Source organism: Coregonus clupeaformis, chromosome 20 (assembly GCF_020615455.1).
Source record: "Coregonus clupeaformis isolate EN_2021a chromosome 20, ASM2061545v1, whole genome shotgun sequence".
Taxonomy (NCBI): Eukaryota; Metazoa; Chordata; class Actinopteri; order Salmoniformes; family Salmonidae; genus Coregonus; species Coregonus clupeaformis.
The window spans coordinates 3,325,280-3,351,736 of record NC_059211.1 but is presented as its reverse complement, the minus strand read 5'-3'; the positions used below and the strand labels follow the sequence as shown (position 1 = coordinate 3,351,736).

Sequence of the window (26,457 nt, the reverse complement as noted above, 5' to 3'; positions counted from 1 at the left end):
TAAAATACTTTTTGATACTGACTCCGAGGGCATCTTCATGTGTATTTGTCATCCATGTAGTTTTATGATTAGCGTTCGTATGGCTATTCTATGATCTGAACTAAGATCATGGCAAAGATCCTTGGGTGTTGCGAAGGGGTAGGGTTCCATGTTTAAATCTTCTATAGTGCCATAATGTAGGTAGATTTATACATAGTATATAAATGACATGTATATCGAATGCAATTTTCATAGACAGTTCAGCATTTTTCACTCTGGTTTAGGGTGGTGTTCACCAAAAACATCTCAGAAAGGTGAAGGCCACTGTTGAGCTAGGACTGAAGGATAAAAAAATATATATAACAATGTTAGAATGAAACTGGAACGCTTACAATGTACTGTACATGCCATTGTCTGTCTCAAAGAAGAAAAAAACTAATCATGGAGACTCCCCCCTTATGGACTGTGTCCTCATGCATACCCTGGGTTGTATTCATTAGGGCACGCAATGTAAAATATTTTAAAACATTCTGCAACAGAAAATTAAAATTAGTGTTTCTTATTGGACAAGTCCATGAAGTTCCTCCCGGTTTCAGTCAGTTTTCTTCCGTTTGGTGCCTCATAAACACAACCCTGGTGTAGGACTTCTCTGTATGTAACAGCAGGTCGGGATCCACTTTACGCCCTCCAACCTTGTTCACTCTCTCTTGCAATTCTACCAATGTGTTGTCAAGTATATTCATGACAGTAATAAAGATGATATTAATGACAATATTGTGAAAACATTTCAGTGTTCTGTTCTTGATGATGATTGATATAAAATAAACATTGACACTACACATTCTCAGATGCCATGTCGAGGTGGTACGGTGTTGTTGTGCTGACTCGAGTGTTGATTGTGTGCACCCCTGTCTTCATTTGGATGTAAAATCCATTGTAATCTTCCATTGATCCTGTTATCCTCTCTGTCCCTCTCTCTTATCTTTCTCCCCCGTTCTGCTCATCACAACATTGGTTTACCCAGTTCATTACGGTTTGGGCTTTCCCTCTCCTCTCTCTCTGCTCTAACATCCATTTTGAAATCCCCCTCCTCCCCGTCTCAACACTTTAGCTATGTGTGTTGACACTTTTGCAGCACATTACTCAAGTGACCCCACCATCCTTCCCTCATCCAATTTCTTGTAACTTGGTTTTCTCTTGCCTCACTTCTACACATCTTCCTGTTTTGTGATCATGTGAATAGTTTTGATATAACAATGAAGTAGACTGATAGATTTTGTATACCATCCTCAAGTCAAAGAGGACATTTGGTCATTTGAAAGTGAAGAGATCGAGTACATCTTGACTTGTTTGGTCCTATATACTGTATCAAAGCAGCGATGCGTGTGTTTTTGGGGCAACAGTAAGACCTGTTGCTCAGCAGTGGAGTCTGTCTGGTCTTTCTGAGGAAGCTCTGTGGTTGAGGTGGCTGCTGCTGAAGTGGAGAGACATGTTCTTACCAGTCAGTATCATTGGGCTTCACTGAACTGAACACTACATCTCAGTGGCTGAATACAGCTTAGAGCTTAAATTTGAGCATGTAGATAGATTTTAACTTTAATGATACATGATTAGTTTACTAGTTGGAGATTCAGGAGTAAAGTTGACATTTTGGCATATCATATTTTTATTTTATTTAATTAAGAATTTGAGCCTGAATATATTTGTTCAGCCTATTTCTTGACGTGAAATGTTGACATTTGGATGCCTTTAAATAATGAGTTATCTGGTAAGATTGTATAAAAGCTTTTTTGTAGTGAGATTGTCACATTTTCCATTGCTAGCCATAATGGCATAAATTACTTCTTGCAGTCTTTCCTGCAATTAAGATTAGGAGCTTGTTTTTGCTTTGTGCTTTTAGCAAATTATCATGTACAGTATCACCATCTTTAAAATCAATGCTCTTTTGTTATCTCACCAGGTTACTTGACTGAAGACATCAACAGGGCTAGCTGTTGGCAGAGATTTGTCATTCCTCTTTCATTAGGTGAGTTTTTACTGTACCAAATTAATTCAGCCAATGTGTTCAATCTAATCATCATCCATCTCCACCGGTGTATCTACATCCTATTTAGTTATGCTATTTCAAATGCCACCCTGTATCTGCAAAATTACACAGGATAAATATTTCCGGGTTTTATATAGCGATCCATTGGCCCTTGGGCAAAAAGATTGAACTATTCTGCCTAGTAACATAGAATATAGAAAATGAGAAATATTTTATATCTGAAGTTTAGACCAGTATGAATCCAGCAAATGAAAATAAATAAAGTTTGGCTGTTTTGGGAGCCTTATTGTCCCTAGTCCTTTCTCTCATTATGTATTCAATAATCTACCCTTTGCCACCTGTAAGGCCGTGCAGTCAGAGGAGAGATAGCTCACAGGGTGTGTCTGGAGTCGGGACAATACACAACGGTCTGCTGTGTTTATTTGAATTTGGGTCAATTCTAGTCAGTCAATCTCTTGACCTTCCCATCCCATTTGACTAGGATGAAAGAGAAGTTGTAGCTGCTGTGGAATGGTTTCAAAAAGACTGTGTGCTAGTATATGTTGCCACAATTTATGCAGCAATCCAACCAAGCTTAAGATAAATGAGTATGTGCAATGACTTGGCTAAGGCAATCTGTCTAGAGACGTCTCTGTAAATTGGACATTTTACATTTACATTTTAGTCATTTAGCAGACGCTCTTATCCAGAGCGACTTACAGTTAGTGCATACATTATTTTTTATTTTTTCATACTGGCCCCCCGTGGGAATCGAACCCACAACCTTGGCGTTGCAAACGCCATGCTCTACCAACTGAGCTACATCCCTGAAGAGACATAACGGACATTTAATGCCAAATAAATTACCTCCTTTATGAATAGATAGGGAAAACTCAGCTGGAAAATACTTGGTACTTCCTTTCAACATATTTGAATGGATTTCATTATGGAGCTAGTTTTTATGGTTTAAAAATGTTGTCTTCATAATTTTTGTGTCGCAAAACCCACAGCACTGTTCCTTTCGGAGTGGTTGTGTGACCAGGGCCTGTATTCATAAAGCATTTCAGAGTAGGTGTGCTGATCTAGGATCAGGTCCCCCTGTCCCTGTTATCATATTCATAATGATCTGAAAAGGTAAAAACTAATCCGAGATCAGCACTCATACTCTGAGAAGCTTTATGAACACGGCAGTGTAGTAATTTGACAGTGTAAGTCAAAGTACTGCTGCCACCTGCTGTATGTTGGTTGATATGAATAACACCTGGACTATGTCAATTTTCATGTACTCCATATTGCAGGGTCTTATACTTTCCTTCCATTAGATTGAGTCTACAAACCCCCTGTGCCCCTGTTGCTTCTCGCATCCCCACCATGCCTCGTTCTTTCCTGGTGAGGAGGGGGCTCTCACCTTCTGCGCCCCCAAAGCAGGTAGCCAATGCTTGGGCACGACTCTGGTGCCAGTGGGTCCCCCAGAAACAGATAAGAGGCAGTGGGGTACCCTTCTTCAGGGACAGCCGTCACCTAAGAGTGCAGTGTCTCTAGTGACACACAATGAGGCCTACTCACCACAGCCCTCTCCACCTCCAGCCCTCCACCCTGCCTCACATAGTCACCGTTACCTTCACCCCACTAGTCCCATGTCTTCAGGTAGGTGTTGAACACTGAGGCTCACCTAACACAAGCTCATGTACATCTGCCAGTTGTGTGTATTATTGTTCTCATAATCATTCATTATTATACAATGTTCATTTAAGCTAAGACTGAAACTGCAATATTTTTCAGACCTACTAGAGATCAGTGTTTGCTTGTTAGAAGGGGCTAATTAATGTAACTTATGAACCACCTGCTATTCTCCATCCTAAGATGGTAGAGCTGCACTGCACCACCACTCTACCTCCCCGTTCAACCCTGGCAGCCCTGCTGAGGAGGTGGGCTCTCCCCTCCTGGGGGAGACCCGATACAGAGACTGTCCCCAGATCAGTGACCACAGGACCACTGGGACTGAATGTCCATGGTGTGGAAAGGTTAGTGGATGATCCCAAGTCAGTTATGTTATTCTATTCCTCTGACAAGTGGTCATTGCCAATAATACTCTGTTCTTAATTGATTTACCTGTATACACTACCAGTCAAAAGTTTGGACACACCTACTAATTCAAGGGTTTTTCTTTATTTTTACATTGTAGAATAATATAGTGAAGACATCAAAACTATGAAATAACACATGGAATCATGTAGTAACCAAAAAGGTGTTAAACATATCAAAATATATTTTATATTTGAGATTCTTCAAATAGCCACCCTTTGCCTTGATGACAGCTTTGCACACTCTTGGCATTCTCTCAACCAGCTTCTGAGGTAGTCCCCTGGAATGCATTTCAATTAACAGGTGTGCCGCCGTAAAAGTTAATTTGTCGAATTTCTTTCAAATAAGCAAAGAGAAATGACAGTCCATCATTACTTTAAGACATGAAGGTCAGTCAATATGGAACATTTCAAGAACTTTGAACGTTTCTTCAAGTGCAGTCACAAAAACCATCAAGTGCTATGATGAAACTGGCTCTGATAAGGACCGCCACAGGAAAGGAAGACACAGAGTTACCTCTGCTGCAGAGGATAGGTTCAGAGTTACCAGCCTCAGAAATTGCAGGCCAAATAAATGCTTCAGATTTCAATATGCCATTTAGCAGACGTTTTTATCCAAAGCGACTTACAGTCATGCGTGCATACATTTTTACATATGGGTGGTCCCGGGGATCGAACCCACTACTCTTCCGTTACAATCGCCATGCTCTACCAATTGAGCTACAAGTCACAGACATAAACATCAACTGTTCAGAGGGGACTGTGTGAATCAGGCCTTCATGGTCAAATTGCTGCAAAGAAACCACTACTAAAGGACACCAATAAGAAGAAGAGACCTGCTTGGGCCAAGAAACACGAGCAATGGGCATTAGGCCGGTGGAAATTTGTCCTTTGGTCTGGAGTCCAAATTGGAGATTTTTGGTTCCAACCGCGTGTCTTTGTGAGACGCAGTGTGGGTGAACGGATGATCTCCGCATGTGTAGTTCCCACTGTAAAGCATGGAGGAGGTGGTGTTATGGTGTGGGGGTGCTTTGCTGGTGACACTGTGATTTATTTAGAATTCAAGGCACACTTAACTAGCATGGCTACCACAGCACTACGCCATCCCATCTGGTTTGGGCTTAGTGGGACTATCATTTGTTTTTCAACAGGACAATGACCCAACACACCTCCAGGCTGTGTAAGGGCTATTTTACCAAGAAGGAGAGTGATTGAGTGCTGCATCAGATGACCTGGCATCCACAATCCCCCGATCTCAACCCAATTGAGATGGTTTGGGATGAGTCGGACGGCAGAGTGAAGGAAAAGCAGCCAACAAGTGCTAAGCAAATGTGGGAACTCCTTCAAGACTGTTGGAAAAGCATTCCAGGTGAAGCTGGTTAAGAGAATGCCAAGAGTGTGTAAAGCTGTCAAGGCAAAGGGTGGCTATTTGAAGAATCTCAAATATAAAATATACATTTGATTTGTTTAACACTTTTTGGTAACTACATGATTCCATGTGTTATTTCATAGTTGAGGTCTTCACTATTATGCTACAATGTAGAAAATAGTACAAATAAAGAAAAACCCTTGAATGAGTAGGTGTCCAAACTTTTGACTGGTACTGTAAATAAAGGTGAATTATTAAACGTCAATCCTACTCTCCATGAAAAAGGTTTGATATTAGTGGTAAGAGAAAGCTATGTTTGCTTCCATCATGGATAGTGAACAATTCTGGCTCATTGGAATACCAATGAGGGGGTTGGATAGACCTACACACAGCCTTTTTATTAACCAAAGGTCAAAGTGCAGCAACTGAAGTCTGACGTGCTTTGATTCTCTATTCTGTTTCTGACTGGAAGACCAGTGTGAGGATTAGATCAAATAAGAGGTCAATTATATTTACTGCACTCCTCTTCTGCAAATGACATTAAAGTGTTTGTTTTCTTTTCAGAGTTTCTTTTCTTTCTCCAGTCTGGAGTCCCATGTCCACAAGTTCCATGGTGGCAGACACAAGCAGTCATCATCAGCACACACCAAAACTGACAGTCAGCCATATGGCTATAGGCCAGACCTGGGTTTGAGCTACAGGGTCAAGGTAGGAATAACACACCTAATGATGTCAATAAAGGTCTGGTGCCTGCCCCATTACTTGTATAATAAAGTGTTTTAAAGCAGGTTTGACCCCAACTCTGGTTCAAAGTAGATACCATGAAAGAAATGTTAGTGTATTGTGTATTATCAGCAGAATGTTTAAAGCCCCCATGCAGACTTTGTACTTTTATTTTTAAATCACTGTATTCTAATAAATCACTGTTTATTTAATTAAAATAACTAAAATGTATTTATCATTTATTTTCCTGAGCCTCCTTTGGCCCTTGAAATTCTGTCTAATCGTGTGGGCACGTTAGGAAACAAATGTAAATATATTTACATACACAGCCCTGATTGGCTGATAGGATGGTCTAGCGCCCACCCCCTTACCCAGATGAACAGTCATTGGTCTATTATAAATCAGATCATCATTGTGACATCATGATGTGGGTTCTACTAAGCTATATGGAATTGTTTTAAGGTCATACCAAGGATCATTTAGCTATTTGATTTTGAATTTTAAGACTCGTTGAAGTATATATATTTTTTAAATATATATATATATAGCCTTACTGCTATTAGCCCATACAAACGCATTGAATAACAGATTCACTACATGGAACAACATATAGTCCCCAAAAAAATATCAAAAGGAAGTTTGTTCTGAAGTGTCTCTCCTATATGTGAGATATATAAGAAAGATCAGGAATGTTTTTTTACATGTATTTAACCCCATATTTTGGGCATTAAATAGTCTCCATATATACTTCCAATTTTTTCAACTGGTATCAGGGGACCTTCAGACGAGTCTTGTGAGGCCTGTGGGCATCCTAGAGCAAAACATGTACATGTTCGTGAGAGTCTCATCTTTCCATAGAGGGTCAAAATAGTTCTCATGGTCTGACAAACACCGCTCTAGCTCTATCACCTTTCACCTCAGATGCGGAATTGCGACAGGCGGATGCGGTTGATTGAGACTTATCCAATGCAAAACGATCTCTATCTTAAAACAGACATTTTTTTAATGCTAATTAGATTTCCGCGGACATCGACTTTAGGGGGTTTTAAGGTTTTTATGCCAGTTATAAACTATATACAGGAAAACACACCACAATAAACCTTATACATGATTATATGGCCTATACTATATGACCTATATTCGTTTTTTGTTTGGTGTAAAAAAATAAATAAAGATGAATTAAAACGTAATAAAAATAAATAATAAATATATGGCCATGTGTTTCAGGAGCGTACGTATGGCTGTAAGGTGTGTGGGAAAGTGTTCAAGCGCGCCTCCACCCTGTCCACTCACCTGCTAATCCACTCTGACACACGGCCCTACCCCCTGTCAATACTGTGGCAAAGGATTTCACCAGAAATCTGATATGAAAAAACACACCTTCATTCACACAGGTAAGTCGATATGTATTCTATGGAAATAGGGATCTTGTCTTTGTCAGTCACGTTCGAAACATATTAACTATTTTAAATATAAAAATAAAAAAAACATGTGAGTGGTAGGGGCATGTGGTGCCTGTTAAAAAATTGTAGTGACTACATGCCAGAGTACGGCGACGTGGGAAGTGATTTGGCCTTTAAAATAAATAAAACAGCCACCGCATGCCCCTATCACTCATTGATTTGGAATAAGTTAGCTGAAGTTTGTAGTGGCTGTTTAATTAAAGAAACCTGAACCAAGCATTATATAGTTTTTCCTGGCCACTAGACTACCTTCAGGGTGAGGAACCATCTAACATGAAGTTATAAAAGAGTGAACTTCCCCTTTAATACAGTATGTCCCCTCTGCCCTCCTTTCCCAGGTGAGAAGCCCCATGTGTGCCAGGTGTGTGGCAAAGCCTTCAGCCAGAGCTCCAACCTCATCACCCACAGCCGTCAGCACAGTAGTAACCAGCCCTACCACTGCCTCTATGGCTTCCAGCGCAAACAGGACCTGAGACAAAACCAGGAGAACCACTGTACATAGAGCTTTAGACTAAGACCCTGGCAAAGAGCTGATCTGAGCTCAGTTTTCACAATTGGGAGAACCACAATGACGACAGCAACTCAGACACCCTCACATGGTCATAGCTGGCCCCAGTTATTTTTTTCATTATAAGGGGCACCACTGCACAAGCTAAACAGAAGCTGGGGATGGATGGAAGGGATGGATGCTTCACTCAAAATTCTAACATTTACCTTAACTGTAGTCGAATCCCGACTATATATTTTGCCTACATATACAGTGGTGAAAAAAACGTTTTTAGTCAGCCACCAATTGTGCAAGTTCTTCCACTTAAAAATATTAATTTTCATCATAGGTACACGTCAACTATGACAGACAAAATGAGAAAAAAAATTCCAGAAAATCACATTCTAGGATTTTTAATGAATTTATTTGCAAATTATGGTGGAAAATAAGTATTTGGTCAATAACAAAAGTTTCTCAATACTTTGTTATATACACTTTGTTGGAAATGACACAGGTCAAACGTTTTTCTGTAAGTCTTCACAAGGTTTTCACACACTGTTGCTGGTATTTTGGCCCATTCCTCCATGCAGATCTCCTCTAGAGCAGTGATGTTTTGGGGCTGTCGCTGGGCAACACGGACTTTCAACTCCCTCCAAAGATTTTCTATGGGGTTGAGATCTGGAGACTGGCTAGGCCACTCCAGGAACTTGAAATGCTTCTTACGAAGCCACTCCTTCGTTGCCCGGGCGGTGTGTTTGGGATCATTGTCATGCTGAAAGACCCAGCCACGTTTCATCTTCAATTCCTTTGCTGATGGAAGGAGGTTTTCACTCAAAATCTCACGATACATGGCCCCATTCATTCTTTCCTTTACACGGATCAGTCGTCCTGGTCCCTTTGCAGAAAAACAGCCCCAAAGCATGATGTTTCCACCCCCATGCTTCACAGTAGGTATGGTGTTCTTTGGATGCAACTCACCATTCTTTGTCCTCCAAACACGACAAGTTGAGTTTTTACCAAAAAGTTCTATTTTGGTTTCATCTCACCATATGACATTCTCCCAATCCTCTTCTGGATCATCCAAATGCACTCTAGCAAACTTCAGACGGGCCTGGACATGTACTGGCTTAAGCAGGGGGACACGTCTGGCACTGCAGGATTTGAGTCCCTGGCGGCGTAGTGTGTTACTGATGGTAGGCTTTGTTACTTTGGTCCCAGCTCTCTGCAGGTCATTCACTAAGTCCCCCCCCGTGTGGTTCTGGGATTTTGCTCACCGTTCTTGTGATCATTTTGACCCCACGGGGTGAGATCTTGCGTGGAGCCCCAGATCGATGGAGATTATCAGTGGTCTTGTATGTCTTCCATTTCCTAATAATTGCTCCCACAGTTGATTTCTTCAAACCAAGCTGCTTACCTATTGCAGATTCAGTCTTCCCAGCCTGGTGCAGGTCTACAATTTTGTTTCTGGTGTCCTTTGACAGCTCTTTGGTCTTGGCCATAGTGGAGTTTGGAGTGTGACTGTTTGAGGTTGTGGACAGGTGTCTTTTATACTGATAACAAGTTCAAACAGGTGCCATTAATACAGGTAACGAGTGGAGGACAGAGGAGCCTCTTAAAGAAGAAGTTACAGGTCTGTGAGAGCCAGAAATCTTGCTTGTTTGTAGGTGACCAAATACTTATTTTCCACCATAATTAGCAAATAAATTCATAAAAAATCCTACAATGTGATTTTCTTCCTCAATTTGTCTGTCATAGTTGACGTGTACCTATGATGAAAATTACAGGCCTCTCATCTTTTTAAGTGGGAGAACTTGCACAATTGGTGGCTGACTAAATACTTTTTTCCCCTACTGTATATAGGACAGCATCCTCTAAGGTGCAGGGTTGCGGCTATTGATGGCTATTTAACAGTTTAATGGCCTTGAGATAGAAGCTGTTTTTCAGTCTCAGCTTTGATGCACCTGTACTGACCTCGCCTTCTGGATGATAGCAGGGTGAACAGGCCGTGGCTCGGGTGGTTGATGTCCTTGATGATCTTTTTGGCCTTCCTGTGACGTCGGGTGCTGTAGGTGCCCTAGAGGGAAGGCAGTGTGCCCCAAGTGATGCGTTTGGCAGACCGTACCACCCTCTGGAGTGCCCTGCGGTTGCGGGCAGTGCAGTTGCCGTACCAGGTGGTGATACAGTGAGGGAAAAAAGTATTTGATCCCCTGCTGATTTTGTAAGTTTGCCCACTGACAAAGAAATGATCAGTCTATAATTTTAATGGTAGGTTTATTTGAACAGTGAGAGACAGATAAACAACAAAAAATTCCAGAAAAACGCATGTCAAAAATATTATACCAATGTATCTTCCTCATTGTCTGACCCATCCCGATGAGGACAAGGAGCCCAGTCGGGTACTGGGTACAAATCCGGAAGGTTTCCCTCTACGCTAACCTCCAATTGTTGCTGTTGAGCTTTGTAACCATGACAGGCCCATCCACCCCCAGGGACAACACGATACAGACATAATAATATAATAATAATATAATAATAATAATATAATATGCCATTTAGCAGACGCTTTTATCCAAAGCGACTTACAGTCATGTGTGCATACATTTTTACGTATGGGTGGTCCCGGGGATCGAACCCACTACCCTGACGTTACAAGCGCCATGCTCTACCAATTGAGCTACAGAGGACCACATTCAGGATTTCCAAATGGGCAGTCCATTGGTCCTCCTTTAATACTACAGGGCTTTCCATATTCATTAACATACTGTCCTGGAGCTCCCTGAACAGGGTGTATTTCTTTGGTTGACTTATTAACAATTGTCTGTACAGTCATTTGCTTTACTTTGGTTTGGATCAAAAGTGATTTCAACAAAGGCAGTACACAACAAAAGACCATTCCCATTACTACAAGTGCTATGCCTATCATGATTGCCATTTTTGTAAACATTGTTCCCCAAAGTTAAGTCCATCCAATCCCAAGTGTGAGCGTCATGCCCAGCATTGTCCTTAACTTCTTTTCGTAGTCCTTTGAGCTTAGTCATTGCTTCAGTGAATGAACCATCCGGAGCAGTATTATTATTGGGAATGAAGGTACAACATTCATCCCCAAACATAACACAAACTCCACCTTTTTCTACCAACAGCCAGTTTAAAGCCTGCCTATTTTGCCATGTCATTCTACTTGTAGCCTGTACTTGCTCTCCCAGAGCTGTTAACGCAGAGTCTGTGTAATTAATAAACGTTTGTTGATTATAGTAAATATAATTGATCCATTCTAGGTTTTTGTTACTTGATATCCAGACAAATATTGATTGAAATCCTGCTTTAATTTAATCTCTTGCCTTATATTCATTTGGAATTCCTCTGGGTTGACCTATTGCATCTAAGTATACATTGGGGTCATGTTCATACGCTCTTTTTACCCTTTTATTATTGTCCTTGGTGTCCTGATTTGTTGTTTTTTCCACCTCCCATTCTGATATAACCACTTCCTGAAGCATTTGTACCCTAGCACATATTCCCTTCCATCCATTAGGCAAAGTGGCTCTAATTCTTTGTCCTCCACAAATCCAAAATAAATCTTCCACTGCCACCGATTGCTCCTCATAAGGAGAGATCAGTGGCATTGCCAGTGTTTGCTTCTCACATTCCCCAGGGTCACCAGGCCCTCCATTAGTAGCTATCACTCCAGTGCTCGATCCCGCCGCCTGATAAACTGCTCTGCGCAGAGTATCTGCATTCCAATACATATCATTATTTAGGTACCATGTGGTCTCACACTTTCCCTAAATTCTCCCAAATCATGCTCCCCATCCGTTTTGTTGTAGCATTCATAATCTTGATTATAATCTATACAATATTTTTCCGGTGCTTCCATTTTTTCTGGGTTCTATTCTCACATCTAATTTTTTACACCACTCCCCCCATCCTGTTTGATTATAGTATTTGTGATGGTCAGGACTTCCTAAGAAGGATAAGCATTCTGCAGGGCAATAGGGTCTCTCTGATCTTTTGAGATGACAGAAGTTTCGTTTAAAGTCAGCACATTCCCTGTGGCTATGTGGACTTGGTATTACCATCAGTTCCTTTAATGGGGAGGGGGAGCATACTAGACAATCCGTTTTCTTATTAATTACTTTAGCTGAATACTGTGCCAATCTGTACCAATCATTTTGTAATGCTCCCTCCAATAGTCTACTTAGTTATGTTGGTGCTTTCATTATTTCCGGTATTACTGCTGGTGCTGAGCTAGATTGTTTATTTTCCTGGTTTCCCCAATTAGTAAACGATTCCCATACATTTTGAAAGAACCCAGTTGATTCTGTTGTTTCTGAGTCTTCCTTCATTGCTTTAGTTGTTACAACAATGGACGGTCCTTGAGTGATTGCCATAGTTACATTGACTGTCTCTATTTCTCCTTCCTGTCTAGTTTGACGTGTGGGAACAAAAATAATTTTGATTGTTGTTATATTATTTCCTTCTGGCCACTTTGTGCTAACTAATTCCAAAACATATTTTGCATCATTTTCTTGTGTCAATTCCTCTAAGGTAATTTCCCAAGTAATGTTTCCTTTGTTAATTTATATTAGACATCCATATTCATCCCAGATCGCCTCTCCCATTGTTTGATGATTAGTCCACCCACAAAGTGCTGTTTCTGGCAAAGGTTTTACCCTTCGTATTGAAAAGGATCTTTGAGTTTCTTCAACTGTCCTTTCTTGGGCTGGAATAGAAATACTAGTTTGAGCTATCCCCAATGGTACATGCTTTTCTATTCTATTCTTCAATCTAACTTTAGGGGCCAATTTCTTAAGCACTGATGGAATCATGAAATGTTTAGCTTGTTTTATATCTATTTACTTTTGGCTCAACTTCTTGATATATTAATTATTAATGACTCATTATTACACCCTGAAACTGTGTATAATGTGTTAGAAATGTGTGAGTGTAGGACCAGTAAAAGCTATGGCATTGAGCCACTATTTAGCAATGTGAGTAAGAGTTAGGCCAGACAACAAAGACAACTGAGAAACTAAGATAAAGAGGCCTCCCAATTTAGGGAGGGGAGAAACTGTTATGAAAACATGGTGCAGAATATTGTGAGAACGGCAATAACTGAGTAAAGCAGGGAGTAGGGTATGTGTGTGTGTGTGTATGCATGTGTGTATATGTGTGTGAACTGAAGGTCAGTAGAGCAGTTTTAGAGTGGAAAACTACAGCCCGCCTACAGAGGGAAGGGATTTCTTTTTGCATGACGTATGAGTATAAAAGATGGACTCTGAAATTGTGATGGCAGAATTCTCAATGAATAAATATCTTTGACTATGCAGACCGGGACTCTGGCCGTTACTTAAATCCCAAAAGACTTACAACCGTTTGGGAGACGCACAGAGACACAAAAATAGTTTGTTAAATAATTCACATAACACTTCTACACAATGATTTGTTAGGCATTTTATTTTAAATATTGCATATCCTTCAATCTGACATTTCCTCAATCTAGGCCATCCTATGTATGATACTTGTTCTTTATTCACAACAACAATTCTTCCAGGTTCAGTAAGGCTATCTCTAGAATATTGTATAGTTGTAGGCAGACTCGCCACCATCTCTCCTTGATTAACTGCTATTACCGTTAAAGCAATTCCACAGTTCTTAAGTTGTTGGAGACCATGTGAGGGCAGAGAAGTCAACGGCTGAGGAGTCTCTTCCTTCACCGGTGGAGACGTCAACCCCCACAATGGTAGAAAGGTCACTTTCTCCTCCTTCTCCTGTTGTCTCTCCATTCCCTGGGTCGCTGCTTGTGTTTGGGGCATCTGCCATAGCAGGTATCCTATTAGTAGTATTCCCCACACCATCAGACCCCACCTCCCGACTCTCCGGATTTTCAGGAGGGAGTGCCTGCTGTTCTTCGACGTTGGCACTTGGACTCGTGCTTGCTTCTTCTTCTTGGACTCCATCTGGTGCCTCGGCAACCTCCGCTTCCTCATGGCTCACTGACAGCAGGCCGGTTCTCCTCGGGACCCTGGTACAGTGGTTCAGATGGTACCACGTTGTGCTTCCTTCCACCTGTATCGCCGTGGGCGTCGCTCGGGTCACCTTGTATGGTCTTTCTCTCCTGGGCTCGTTCCACTTTCTGCGAAACACTCGGATGTAGACTCGATCTTCTGGAATCACCGGCCCTGGCTCCTCTGGTCCAGGTTCCGGTTCTCGCCCTTTTTCCTGGAGATAGATCACTTTATGTATAGCAGTTAGTTGTCTTACATATGCTTTAAACTCCATCTCTAATTGTTCCAATGGTAGGGCCCTCTTAGAACTGGCACTGGCATGGGTCGACCCGTAAGCATTTTATGCGGGGTTAGATGCGTATTTCTGTTAGTTTGCATGCGATAACTCATCAAAGCTAGTGGTAGTGCATCCACCCAATTGAGCTTTGCACCGGCACAGATTGTATTCAGTTTAGCCTTGAGGGTCCCATTAATCCTCTCAACAATCCCCTTAGATTGCGGTGATACACACACCCTAGTCTTTGCTTAATCCAGGGGTGTCAAAGGTCCGGCCCGCGGGCCGGATCAGGCCCACAAACGGGTTTAATCCGGCCCGCGAGATGATTTCGAAAAAAGAATAATAAAAAATACAAATAAAACCCCCCAAAAACTTTTTTTTTTTTTTTTTTGTAAAGTATAAAAATGCGCTGCAATTTTTCAATAAAATAAACTGCTGTTCCAATTGCGTCCACTGGATGGCGCAATAGCAATTGTGTTAAGCAAGCAAACTGTTTATTACATTTTTACATTTTACATTTTAGTCATTTAGCAGACGCTCTTATCCAGAGCGACTTACAGTTAGTGAATACATATTTTTTTATACTGGCCCCCCATGCTCTATCAACTGAGCTACATCCCTGCCGGCCATTCCCTCCCCTACCCTGGTCGACGCTGGGCCAATTGCGCGCCGCCCATGAGTCTCCCGGTCGCGGCCGGCTGCGACAGAGCCTGGATTCGAACCAGGATCTCTAGTGGCACAGTTAGCACTGCGATGCAGTGCCTTAGAACACTGCGCCACTCAGGAGTCCCTGAGTGGCGCAGTGGTCTATACCGGGGCAGAGCAAGTAGGTCAAGCACGTGCAGCCAATGAGCTACTTTGTTTTGCCCGTGATATTTATTACGGCTTCTACTTTTAACATTATGTGCTTTGGCACCCTCATTGCCCCAATATGTCTCTGTCAAAAACGAGAAAAGTGGATGCAGAGTGTTCCAAGAAAAATGGTAATCCTATTTATTCACGGAATTGAATGGGAAAGCTGTATGTTTGGTGTGTTCAGAGCATGTTGCAGTGCTGAAAGAATATAACCTTCGTCGCCACTATGTGAGTCTTCATGCCGACAAATATGACAACTTTCAAGGACAGCGGAGATGAGAGAAGGTGAATGAACTGTTGGCGGGTCTGAAGAAACAGCAGTCTGTGTTTACTCACAGCCGAGACATCAGTGACGCTGCAGTGAAAGCTAGCTACCTCATTGCTAATGAAATCGCAGTGGCTTCAAAACCATTTAGTGAGGGTGAATTTGTAAAAACATGCATGATGAAGGCAGCGGAGATTGTGTGCCTTGAAAAGCGGCAGGCTTTTGCAAATATCAGCCTGACAAGAAACACAGTTGCAGACAGGATTTCCGATCTTTCAGTGGATTTGGACAGCCAGTTGAAGCAAAAAGTAAAGTCATTTATTGCGTTTTCGGTTGCAATTGATGAAAGCACGGACATTACAGATGTTGCACAACTGGCCATTTTCATCCGCGGAGTTGATGACACATTGACCGTCACCGAGGAGTTCGGTGGAGTTGGTGCCAATGACAGATACAACGACAGCAGCTGATATTTTTACCGCACTTTCGTCGGGCGCGCTGGACAGGGTCGGAGTGGACTGGTCCCGCGCTGTCAGCCTGGCTACAGATGGTGCGCCCTCAATGATCGGGAAAAAAAGCAGGCGTTGTGACAAAGTTCAGAGAGAAAGTGCAATCTGCAAATGGAGGACGTGATTTTTGGACTTTTCACTGTATTTTGCACCAGGAGGCTTTGTGTTGCAAGTCATTAAAGATGGATAACGTCATGAAGGTGGTCATCCAAACTGTTAATTTTATCCGATCCAGAAGCCTGAATCACCGTCAGTTTGACAGCCTTCTCAGAGAGAAAGACCACATCTATGGCCTGCCATACCACACTGAGGTAAGATGGTTAAGCCGAGGTGCTGAGGCGTTTCTTTGATTTACGAGAAGAAATTGAACAGTTCATGGAAGAAAAGGGCAAACCAGTGTTAGAATTTCATTCTGCAGAATGGATGCAGGACCTTGCATTTATGGTGGATGTTACAGAGCACCTGAATAACTTGAACAAACAGCTGCAAGGGTGCAACAAAGTTGTCACGCAGTATTATGACAGCATACGTTCTTTCAAGTTGAAGCTGGCATTGTGGGAGACGCAACTCGCCGGTGGTGATGCAGCTCACTTCCCCTGTCTGAAAAATGTGTGCGCGACCCAACATGTGGCAGACATGAAGCGGTTCAAAGATAAAATAACGGGACTGTTACGGGAGTTTGAGCAACGCTTTCAGATTTATGTTTATATGTTTTTATGTTGATGTGCTATTGTTTTTAATTGATTTTATTTTATTTGTATATTTAACCTATTCTTGACTCTGTGGTTCTTGCACTTGTTTGGGGAACAGGATTTCATTATTTTTATCTACATTTCTGCCTGAGAAATGACACCTGATATAGTTCTGTGATCTGTGAAACAGTTCTGTTAATCACTGAGGCATTGTGTGTTTGTGTGTTCTTTTTTCTTTAGAATTTTCAAATAAACTTGACGTGTTTTATGATTAATAGTGATGTTGTGCTTGTACTATTTTGGACACACTGTCCTCAGGCTCCAGCTTTATGTTGTATGTTGATCGTATTAAAACAAAGAAAACAATCTGAAGTTGTTGTTTTTAAGTTATATATACCATGATTCAGGCTCTGTCGCAGCCGGCCGCGACCAGGAGACTCATGGGCGGCGCACAATTGGCCCAGCGTCGTCCAGGGTAGGGGAGGGAATGGCCGGCAGGGATGTAGCTCAGTTGATAGAGCATGGCGTTTGCAACGCCAGGGTTGTGGGTTCGATTCCCACGGGGGGCCAGTATAAAAAAAATATTTATATGTATTCGCTAACTGTAAGTCGCTCTGGATAAGAGCGTCTGCTAAATGAATAAAATGTAAATGTAAATGATTTTTCCGGTCCGGCCCACTTGGGAATAGATTTTCCTCCATGTGGCCCCTGAGCTAAAATGAGTTTGACACCCCTGGCTTAATCGTTAGCTGCTGTAATACTTGCTTCACTGTTTTTTAAATAAATGCTGATCCATTGTCTGAGCTGATTTCTGTTGGTATTCCAAATCTGGGTATTACTTCTCTGGTTAGAAATTTGATTACTGCTCCTGATCCTAGATCTGCTGATGGTACCGCTTCTACCCATCTACTGAATCTATCTATTATCACTAGCATGTACCTTTTGCCATTCACCTTTTTTATCATATCTACATAGTCCATGGCTAAATGTCGAAATGGTCCTTCAGGAACTGGTATGTACCCTATAGGTGTTGTTATTCCTTTCCTTACATTGTTTTGTGCACACACCTTACATCTTGCTAATGCCTCATCTATTGTTGCCTGTAGGTATGGACCAGTATCCTTGTTTTTTAATTTTCCTTACTATCTCCCCCCTTGCGCAATGGTCAAAACCATGCGCATCAGTTATCAGTAAGTTGTGCAACACAATGGGTGCTACTATGGTTCCTTCATGAGACCTCCATAATCCCTTCACATCTTTGGTGGCCCCTCTTTGGTGCCACATAGTCTGTTCATAATGTCCTGCTCTTTCCTGCATCCTTATTATATCGTCTGGTTGTGGTATGGATTCAATAATGACCATTGGTGCTGTTAACACTGGGACGGTGCATCTAGATGCCTTCTTTGCAGCTTCATCAGCTGCATTGTTTCCCTTTAGTTATATATCCTTTTCCTTTCCTATGCGCCTGACATTTCACTATCGCCAATTTAGTGGGATACATTAACGCCGTCATTAATTCCACACATCTGCTCGTGGTGTTGTATGGGTGTACCATCGCTTTTCCTGAACCCTCGCTCCTTCCAGACTGCCCCAAATAAGTGACACACACCATGTGCATATGCTGAATCAGTATAGATATTAACAGTTTTTCGTTTTCTCAGGATGCAAGCTGCAGTGAGTCCTTTTAGTTCAGCTAATTGGGCTGAGCATGGCTGTGGACAGTATTCTGCTATTACCTCTTTAAAATCCTCTCCTTGCTTTTGTACTACTGCATAGCCTGCATGATTTCCCACATTATCTTTATAACATGATCCATCCACAAAATACTCTTCTATGCACTCTTCCCCCACGCTGGACAAAGGGGTTGACTCCAAGTCTGGCCTTAGTCGGGTAAATGTCAATGAGTCTGCTACACAGTAATGTGCTTGTCCCTCAAACTCCAAAGGGATTCTTTCAGCTGGATGTACTGTACTGCATCGTTTAATGGAAACATCTGGATAGGTCAGTAGAGTCATGTATTCTAAAGTTCTATCATTGGTAAGAACAAACTTTCCTTTTTCTATCAGTTCCACTATTTTATGATGTGTATGTATTGTTACCGGGTATCCCATAGTAATTGTGGACGCTTTGTCATATGCATATTGTAATGCAGCTAAATCTTGATAGCAGGGTGGATATCCCTGAGCAACAGAATCTAGTTTAGAACTATAATAAGCAATGGGTTGTTTTCGTCTTCCACTGCACGTCTCTTGCATAAGTACCGCCGTTGCATACCTATCACATCTATTTGCCACATACAACAAGAATGGTTTTGTGTAATCCGGGGCTGCTAGAGCCGGAGCTGACTGCATTTCCTTCTTCATTGTTTCAAATGCAGTTAATGCATCACTGTTCCATTCCAGGCTTGCTCTAAGGTCTAGTTGTCCTGCTTCTTTCATGATTTCTCGCAGAGGAGCTGTTTTAACCGCATACTCCTCTATCCAGTCTGAGCTGAATCCAGTCATCCCTAGGAACGTCATCATCTGCGCAACCGTTTGAGGGAACTGATTCCTTCCAGTTGTCCTGGTGCTATTGCCTTTGTCCCATGCGCAATTGTTCTTCCTAGATATTCAACTTGAGATTGGCAGTACTGGAGTTTCGTTTTTGACACCTTGTGTCCTCCCTCTGCCAGTCACTTTAAAAAAAGGGGGGGGGGTAGAAGGATTACTTTATCCTATCCCAGGTATTCCTTAAAGAGGTGGGGTTTCAAATGTCTCCGGAAGGTGGTGAGTGACACCGCTGTCCTGGCGTCGTGAGGGAGCTTGTTCCACCATTGGGGTGCCAGAGCAGCGAACTGTTTTGACTGGGCTGAGCGGGAACTATGCTTCCGCAGAGGTAGGGGAGCCAGCAGGCCAGAGGTGAACGCAGTGCCCTCGTTTGGGTGTAGGGACTGATCAGAGCCTGAAGGTACGGAGGTGCCGTTCCCCTCACAGCTCCGTAGGCAAGCACCATGGACTTGTAGCAGATGCGAGCTTCAACTGGAAGCCAGTGGAGTGTGCGGAGGAGCGGGGGTGACGTGAGAGAACTTGGGGAAGGTTGAACACCAGACGGGCTGCGGCATTCTGGATGAGTTGTAGGGGTTTAATGGCACAGGCAGGGAGCCCAGCCAACAGCGCAGTTGCAGTAATCCAGACGGGAGATGACAAGTGCCTGGATTAGGACCTGTGCCGCTTCCTGTGTAAGGCAGGGTCGTACTCTCCGAATGTTGTAGAGCATGAACCTACAGGATCGGGTCACCGCCTTGATGTTAGCGGAGAACGACAAGGTGTTGTCCAGGGTCACGCCAAGGCTCTTCGCACTCTGGGAGGAGGACACAACGGAGTTGTCAACCGTGATGGCGAGATCATGGAACGGGCAGTCCTTCCCCGGGAGGAAGAGCAGCTCCGTCTTGCCGAGGATTCAGCTTGAGGTGGTGATCCGTCATCCATACTGATATGTCTGCCAGACATGCAGAGATGCGATTCGCCACCTGGTTATCAGAAGGGGGAAAGGAGAAGATTAGTTGTGTGTTGTCAGCGTAGCAATGATAGGAGAGGCCATGTGAGGATATGACAGAGCCAAGTGACTTGGTGTATAGCGAGAATAGGAGAGGGCCTAGAACTGAGCCCCTGGGGGACACCAGTGGTGAGAGCACGTGGTGCGGAGACAGCTTCTCGCCACGTCACTTGGTAGGAGCGACCGGTCAGGTAGGACGCAATCCAAGAGTGAGCCGCGCCGGAGATGCCCAGCTCAGAGAGGGTGGAGAGGAGGATCTGATGGTTCACAGTATCAAAGGCAGCAGACAGGTCTAGAAGGACAAGAGCAGAGGAGAGATAGTTAGCTTTAGCAGTGCGGAGAGCCTCTGTGACACAGAGAAGAGCAGTCTCAGTTGAATGACCAGTCTTGAAACCTGACTGGTTTGGATCAAGAAGGTCATTCTGAGAGAGATAGCAAGAGAGTTGGCTAAAGACGGCACGCTCAATAGTTTTGGAGAGAAAAGAAAGAAGGGATACTGGTCTGTAGTTGTTGACATCAGAGGGATCGAGTGTTGGTTTTTTGAGAAGGGGTGCAACTCTCGCTCTCTTGAAGACGGAAGGGACATAGCCAGCAGTCAAGGATGAGTTGATCAGCGAGGTGAGGTAAGGGAGAAGGTCACCGGAGATGGTCTGGAGAAGAGAGGGGGGGATAGGGTCAAGCGGGCAGGTTGTTGGGCGGCCTGCAGTCACAAGTCGCAAGATTTTATCTGGAGAGAGAGGGGAGAAAGAAGTCAAAGCATAGGGTAGGGCAGTGTGAGCAGGACCAGCAGTGTCATTTGACTTAACAAACGAGGATCGGATGTCGTCAACCTTCTTTTCAAAATGGTTGATGAAGTCATCCACAGAGAGGGAGGAGGGGGGGATTCAGCAGGGAGGAGAATGTGGCAAAGAGCTTCCTAGGGTTAGAGGCGGATGCTTGGAATTTAGAGTGGTAGAAAGTGGCCTTAGCAGCAGAAACAGATGAAGAAAATGTAGAGAGGAGGGAGTGAAAAGATGCCAGGTCAGCAGGGAGTCTAGTTTTCTTCCATTTCCGCTCAGCTGCCCGGAGCTCTGTTCTGTGAGCTCGCAATGAGTCATCAAGCCACGGAGCTGGAGGGGAGGACCGAGCCAGCCGGGAGGATAGGGGACATAGAGAGTTAAAGGATGCAGAAAGGGAGGAGAGGGATATGAGGGAGGCAGAATCAGGAGATTGGAGGGAGAAGGATTGAGCAGAGGGAAGAGATGATAGGATGGAAGAGGAGAGAGTAGCGGGAGAGAGAGAGCGAAGGTTGCGACGGCGCATTACCATCTGTGTAGGGGCAGAGTGAGTAGTGTTGGAGGAGAGGGAGAGAGAAAAGGATACAAAGTAGTGGTCGGAGACTTGGAGGGGAGTTGCAGTGAGATTAGTAGAATCTCACTGGTATCTGAGCCTGAATAAACCTACCCCATTTCCTGACTACCCTATCTACTTCTGTCTCAATATCCCCTAACCAATAGACATTTGCTGTATCCTGTTTCATTACCATTTGTAAGTTTAACCCTGCCTTGTCTATAATTACCCCTTCGGAGGAACATCGAATTTGTATACCCATTTTGCATAGGGCATCTCTTCCCAATAGATTGACAGAGGTGTGTTCTGATACAAGTATAGGGAGGGTTGCGGATTTGTTATCCGCTATCAGGCGAACTGGAGCTGTCATTGGAATGAACTGTGTTTGTCCCGAGAATCCTACAGTTTTGGCATATTTGCCAGACATGGGGAGGTGAGAGGCATAATTTTGACTTACACAGGTGTAAGTGGCTCCAGTATCAAACATCATGGGTGTGCCTCTGTTCTCTATTTGAACCTGCAGCATAAGTTCTTGATCAGCTCGTGTAGTTAGTACTGGAAACTGACCCTCCCCTGTAGGATTCTCTGGGCACCCCTAGTACCCCTGATTAGGCCCTGCCCATGGATTCACAGGACCTTGGACTTGTTGCTGATTTTGTTGCCAGCCGTCAGTCTGCTTCCAATTACTTTGATTTTTGTTCCCCGGCTGTTGCCAGGGGTTTGTGGGGCAGTTTCGTCTGGTATGCCCTGGCTGTTGGCATCCCCAGCAAATTCCAGGTGGCCCTTGTGGGCCCCGATTTCCTCCTTTTTGATTGTATTGCTGAGATTTTTGCTGTTTATTGTTATTATTCCATTGCCGGGGTTGTTGTGCATACACATTCCCTACTGGTACTGTGGGTTGTACTTGGGCCTGTGGCGCGGGAGGCAGATATGGCCCTCCTGGAGTGACTGCAGCCACCATTCCTGTTTCAGTCATAGGTGCTGTTACTGGGGCCTGGATTTTCTTCTTCACTCTGTTTGTCAATTCTTCCAATTGGAGTTGAGTCAGCTTCTTCTGAATGTCTCTCCCTTGCTCTTTAAATCTCTGTTAATCTTTTCTGTGTTTTTCTACTGTATGTATCACATGGTCACATAATTATTTGTGTGTCTTTGAGGTAAGTCCCACCAGATCCTCCAGCCTGCTTCTCACTGATTGAGGCATGGCTTCTATTATTGAGTTTCGGAATAGAGTTGTCATCAGTGGGTCCCCTTCTGGATCTCGTTCTGTTTCCAGTCTCCATCGTTTCATCTGTTCATGTAGATAGGCAGCTGGATTCTCAGTTTCTCCCAGTGTCCCCCCTTTCAGTGACTTGGGGTCAATTCTTGCAGGATATTCCAGTCTCAGTGCTCGCCAGACATCAGGGCGGTGTGAATCAAAGTCCATCCCATCTCCTTGTGGGTCACTCACTTCTCTCCCTCAGGTCACTGTTCCCTAGTATATCCTCAATTTTTGCCTTTCCAACCACCCTTGCCAACAGCGCCTTCAGATCCCCCACAGCCAGCAGTTTCCCCATGGTTTGTTCCTCAAAGATCCTTATCCATTTTCCTGCCCCATCATGCAAATCTGGCAGACAGGCAACCAATCCTTCCAGGTCATGTGATCCCCACGGAACATAGTGAGCCTGGGTACATTTTATTAGAATTGGATATTGTCCCTTGTATTTTTCAGGTCTTCTCAATGTTCTCCTATTCCTCAATCTTTCTTCCCTTACGCCTTGATTGCAATCTCCCCATATTTCAGCTGCTGCTCCTTCTTCCTCCTCTAGGTCTCTGCCTGTCCGCTGTCTTACCTCACTCTGCTCCCTCTCTACTTCTTCCTTTTCTCTCAATATTCTCCTCATCCTGTCCATTTCTTTCTCTATTAGTTTGATTGTTGCTTCAATATCTGCAATTTCTTCATCTGAGAGTTCTCCATCATCTCTTTTCGTCATTTTCATTCTTCCCAATGCTTCCCTCAGCTCTCCATAGCAATCCAATCTGTTTGGCTTGATTTCTGCCCTTCGCTTGATTCCTTCTGTTTTCTTTGAGTCTTTTTCCATCCTTTGGGAGGATGTAAACAAAGGTCTTTCTTCTTCCATTTCTATTTCTCCTTTTATTGATACTACTCCGGACACCTGGGGATATTGTCCACCAACATATGGTGGGGGTCCCACAGACCAATCTGCTTTCTTTTTGTTTGTTTTCTCATCATCTTTTCTCAACATGTTTCTGGCTTCTCGCATGTTCTTTAGCAATCCTTCTCCTTCCATTTTGAACATGTTGAGTACTTATTTTTCTCTTTCTCTTTTGGCGCTTCTCTTCTTTCCTGTGTCTTTTGCTTTATAGTTCTTTATCAGTGTTTCCATTTCCTCACACACCGTGACATCAAATGTTCCTCCTTCTGGCCATTTGGTGCCCATTTTTCTGGTGCGTTTCTCCCATTTTTCAGATGTTTTCGCTATTTCTCCATTGCCTAAGGGATACCTAGCACTCAGTATTTCTACCGCCGTTTTATTCATATTTATGGCCTGTATTTTGTAACTTGTTTTTTATCTATTTTAATATTCATCCTATTTATTTATTTCTCCTTCTTAATTATTTTTATATTAGTATTCGCTTTTGCTGTTAAACTTATTTGTGCTTTTTTAATTATTGTTTGGTCAGAACTTATTATTAATGGTCATTTGACAATCTCTTTATATGATACTAATATAATATCTCCTGATGTCCACTTTTCTTTTGTGTGGAACACCTCATGAATCTTTCCCTTGCTAGTGTTTTTCTTAACACTAATATAATATCTCCTGATGTCCACTTTTCTTTTGTGTGGAACACCTCATGAATCTTTCCCTTGCTAGTGTTTTTCTTAACACTAATATAATATCTCCTGATGTCCACTTTTCTTTTGTGTGGAACACCTCATGAATCTTTCCCTTGCTAGTGTTTTTCTTAACTTTAAACCACTCAGCTATATGTGTGTTTCTACCCCTATGAGCATCCACACACCATTCAGTCTTCCTCTCCTGGTGTGAGACCGGGTGCATCCTTCCCACAAGGTTACACTTAAGCAACGTTCCAGGAAAGGTGCGTCAACCTTTCTCCACCAAGGACAGAAACTTTCACACTCACTTGCACTCTCACTCTTCCACACACGTATCTAAGTTACCTGTAAATTTACCCCTCTCTTGATACACTTCCTCGACACAAGAAAAACTGTTTTATACAGGATTACTATCTACCTATATAGCCCTCTAGGTGATTCACTTCCTCGACACACCTTTACCTATCCTACGCTTTCCTAAGCGACCTGTAATTTCGACCCTCTTCTCTGATTCACTTCCTCGACACAGAGAAAAGTGGTATTGCACAGGATTTTTGCCTACCTAAGCAGTCCTCTAAATGATACACTTCCTCAACACATTTAGAGCGGTATTGCAGGACTTCTACCTAGGCTTTCCTAAGCGACCTGTAAATGCAGCCCTTTTCCTGATTCACTTCCTCGACACAGGAAAAGCGGTATTATACAGGATTTTTTGCCTACCTAAGCAGTCCTCTAAATGATACACTTCCTCGACACATTTAGATATTGCAGGACTTCTACCTATTTATTTTCTGATCGTTCAAACAGATGGACAGCCGCCCGTGCCGAAATGACCCAGACAAAATGATCAGCAAGACGAATCAAATGAATCGACCCAATTGAACAGACGCGTCAGATGAGCAGCCGAGAGACATTTGACGGGTACAAGACGCGTCACACAAAACAGTCGAATTAGTCAAACGGATGCAATCACACTGACCAAATAATCAACCCAAACGAGACAGATAACCCACCCCACTTAACCACAATGAATGAACCACACCGACCCAAGCAGACCATCCACCCACTCGGACTGAGCAGATCTACTCTTACTTAAGCTATTTTCTATTTATTGCAACCCTTGAGGCTTTTTTCATTTAACATGCATTTTAAATCCAAAAGCTCCCAGTCTCTAATTTTCTGGTTCTTAAATTTGGAGAGACCATCTCTGGTCCCTGTTTTCAACCCCTGGCAACACTCGCCATTTATGTCGTAGAAATATTTGACTCAAAAGTAGTCAACTCAAAAATCTCTCTCAAGAAACTGGAGCTTGTGAATCCAAAAATTTGACTTTATTATTGCGTAACAAAGCCGAGCTTGCTCCATGGAACAACTACTTGCCCTGACCCGGAGCTCTCCTTTTATACAGACACAAATGCATAGTCATGCTTATACAACATACATAGTTACTCCTCTCTATGTGAATGAATAACATCTTTCAGTATCACATGTTGGCTACTCACAAGGCTACGTACATTTCTCTAAGTGGGGCTTCTGTCTCTTATTAGTGGCGTGACTCAAAAAAGTATATACATACGTGCGTTAAAGAACAATCACACTCTGTATTGACTATATTCACTATCCAGACATGCATCTGGAGTACAAAGTATCAATCATGTTCATTCTGTTTTACCTTTATCATTTCATAACACATTATAAAACATGAATACTTAAACATGGTTTAAACATGTCATGGCCATAACCCATTCTCAACCACATACATTTAAGCCAATCCCAAAAAGCATCCTCCCAGGACCCTGAGCCGCTATGGTTTGGCCTTGTGACTGTGTATGTGGCTATGTGTCAGGTCATAAGCACAAACAAATGATAACACTAGTTCCATTGTTACTCCAATCTCCACACAGCCACCACGAGGAGTTGTATCTCCATCACATGTCATTGACATACCCAGACCAGCTGCAGGGAGTTATCAAAAGCACAGCGTTTGCACTAAAGAAATGTCTCTGCTCTGTTTTAACCCT

General features: G+C 43.0%; 1 protein-coding gene and 1 long non-coding RNA gene across 2 annotated transcripts in view; both read left to right on the top strand.

The window, feature by feature from the left end:
• Positions 1-26,457, top strand: part of LOC123481419 (serine/threonine-protein kinase N1-like) — a 330,043-nt gene that overhangs the window by 57,068 nt on the left and 246,518 nt on the right. The window lies entirely within an intron of this gene.
• On the top strand, positions 1,507-3,341 carry LOC123481421. The gene is made up of 3 exons (XR_006657092.1): positions 1,507-1,747; positions 1,940-2,005; positions 3,304-3,341. It is a non-coding gene; the product is annotated as an uncharacterized LOC123481421 (long non-coding RNA).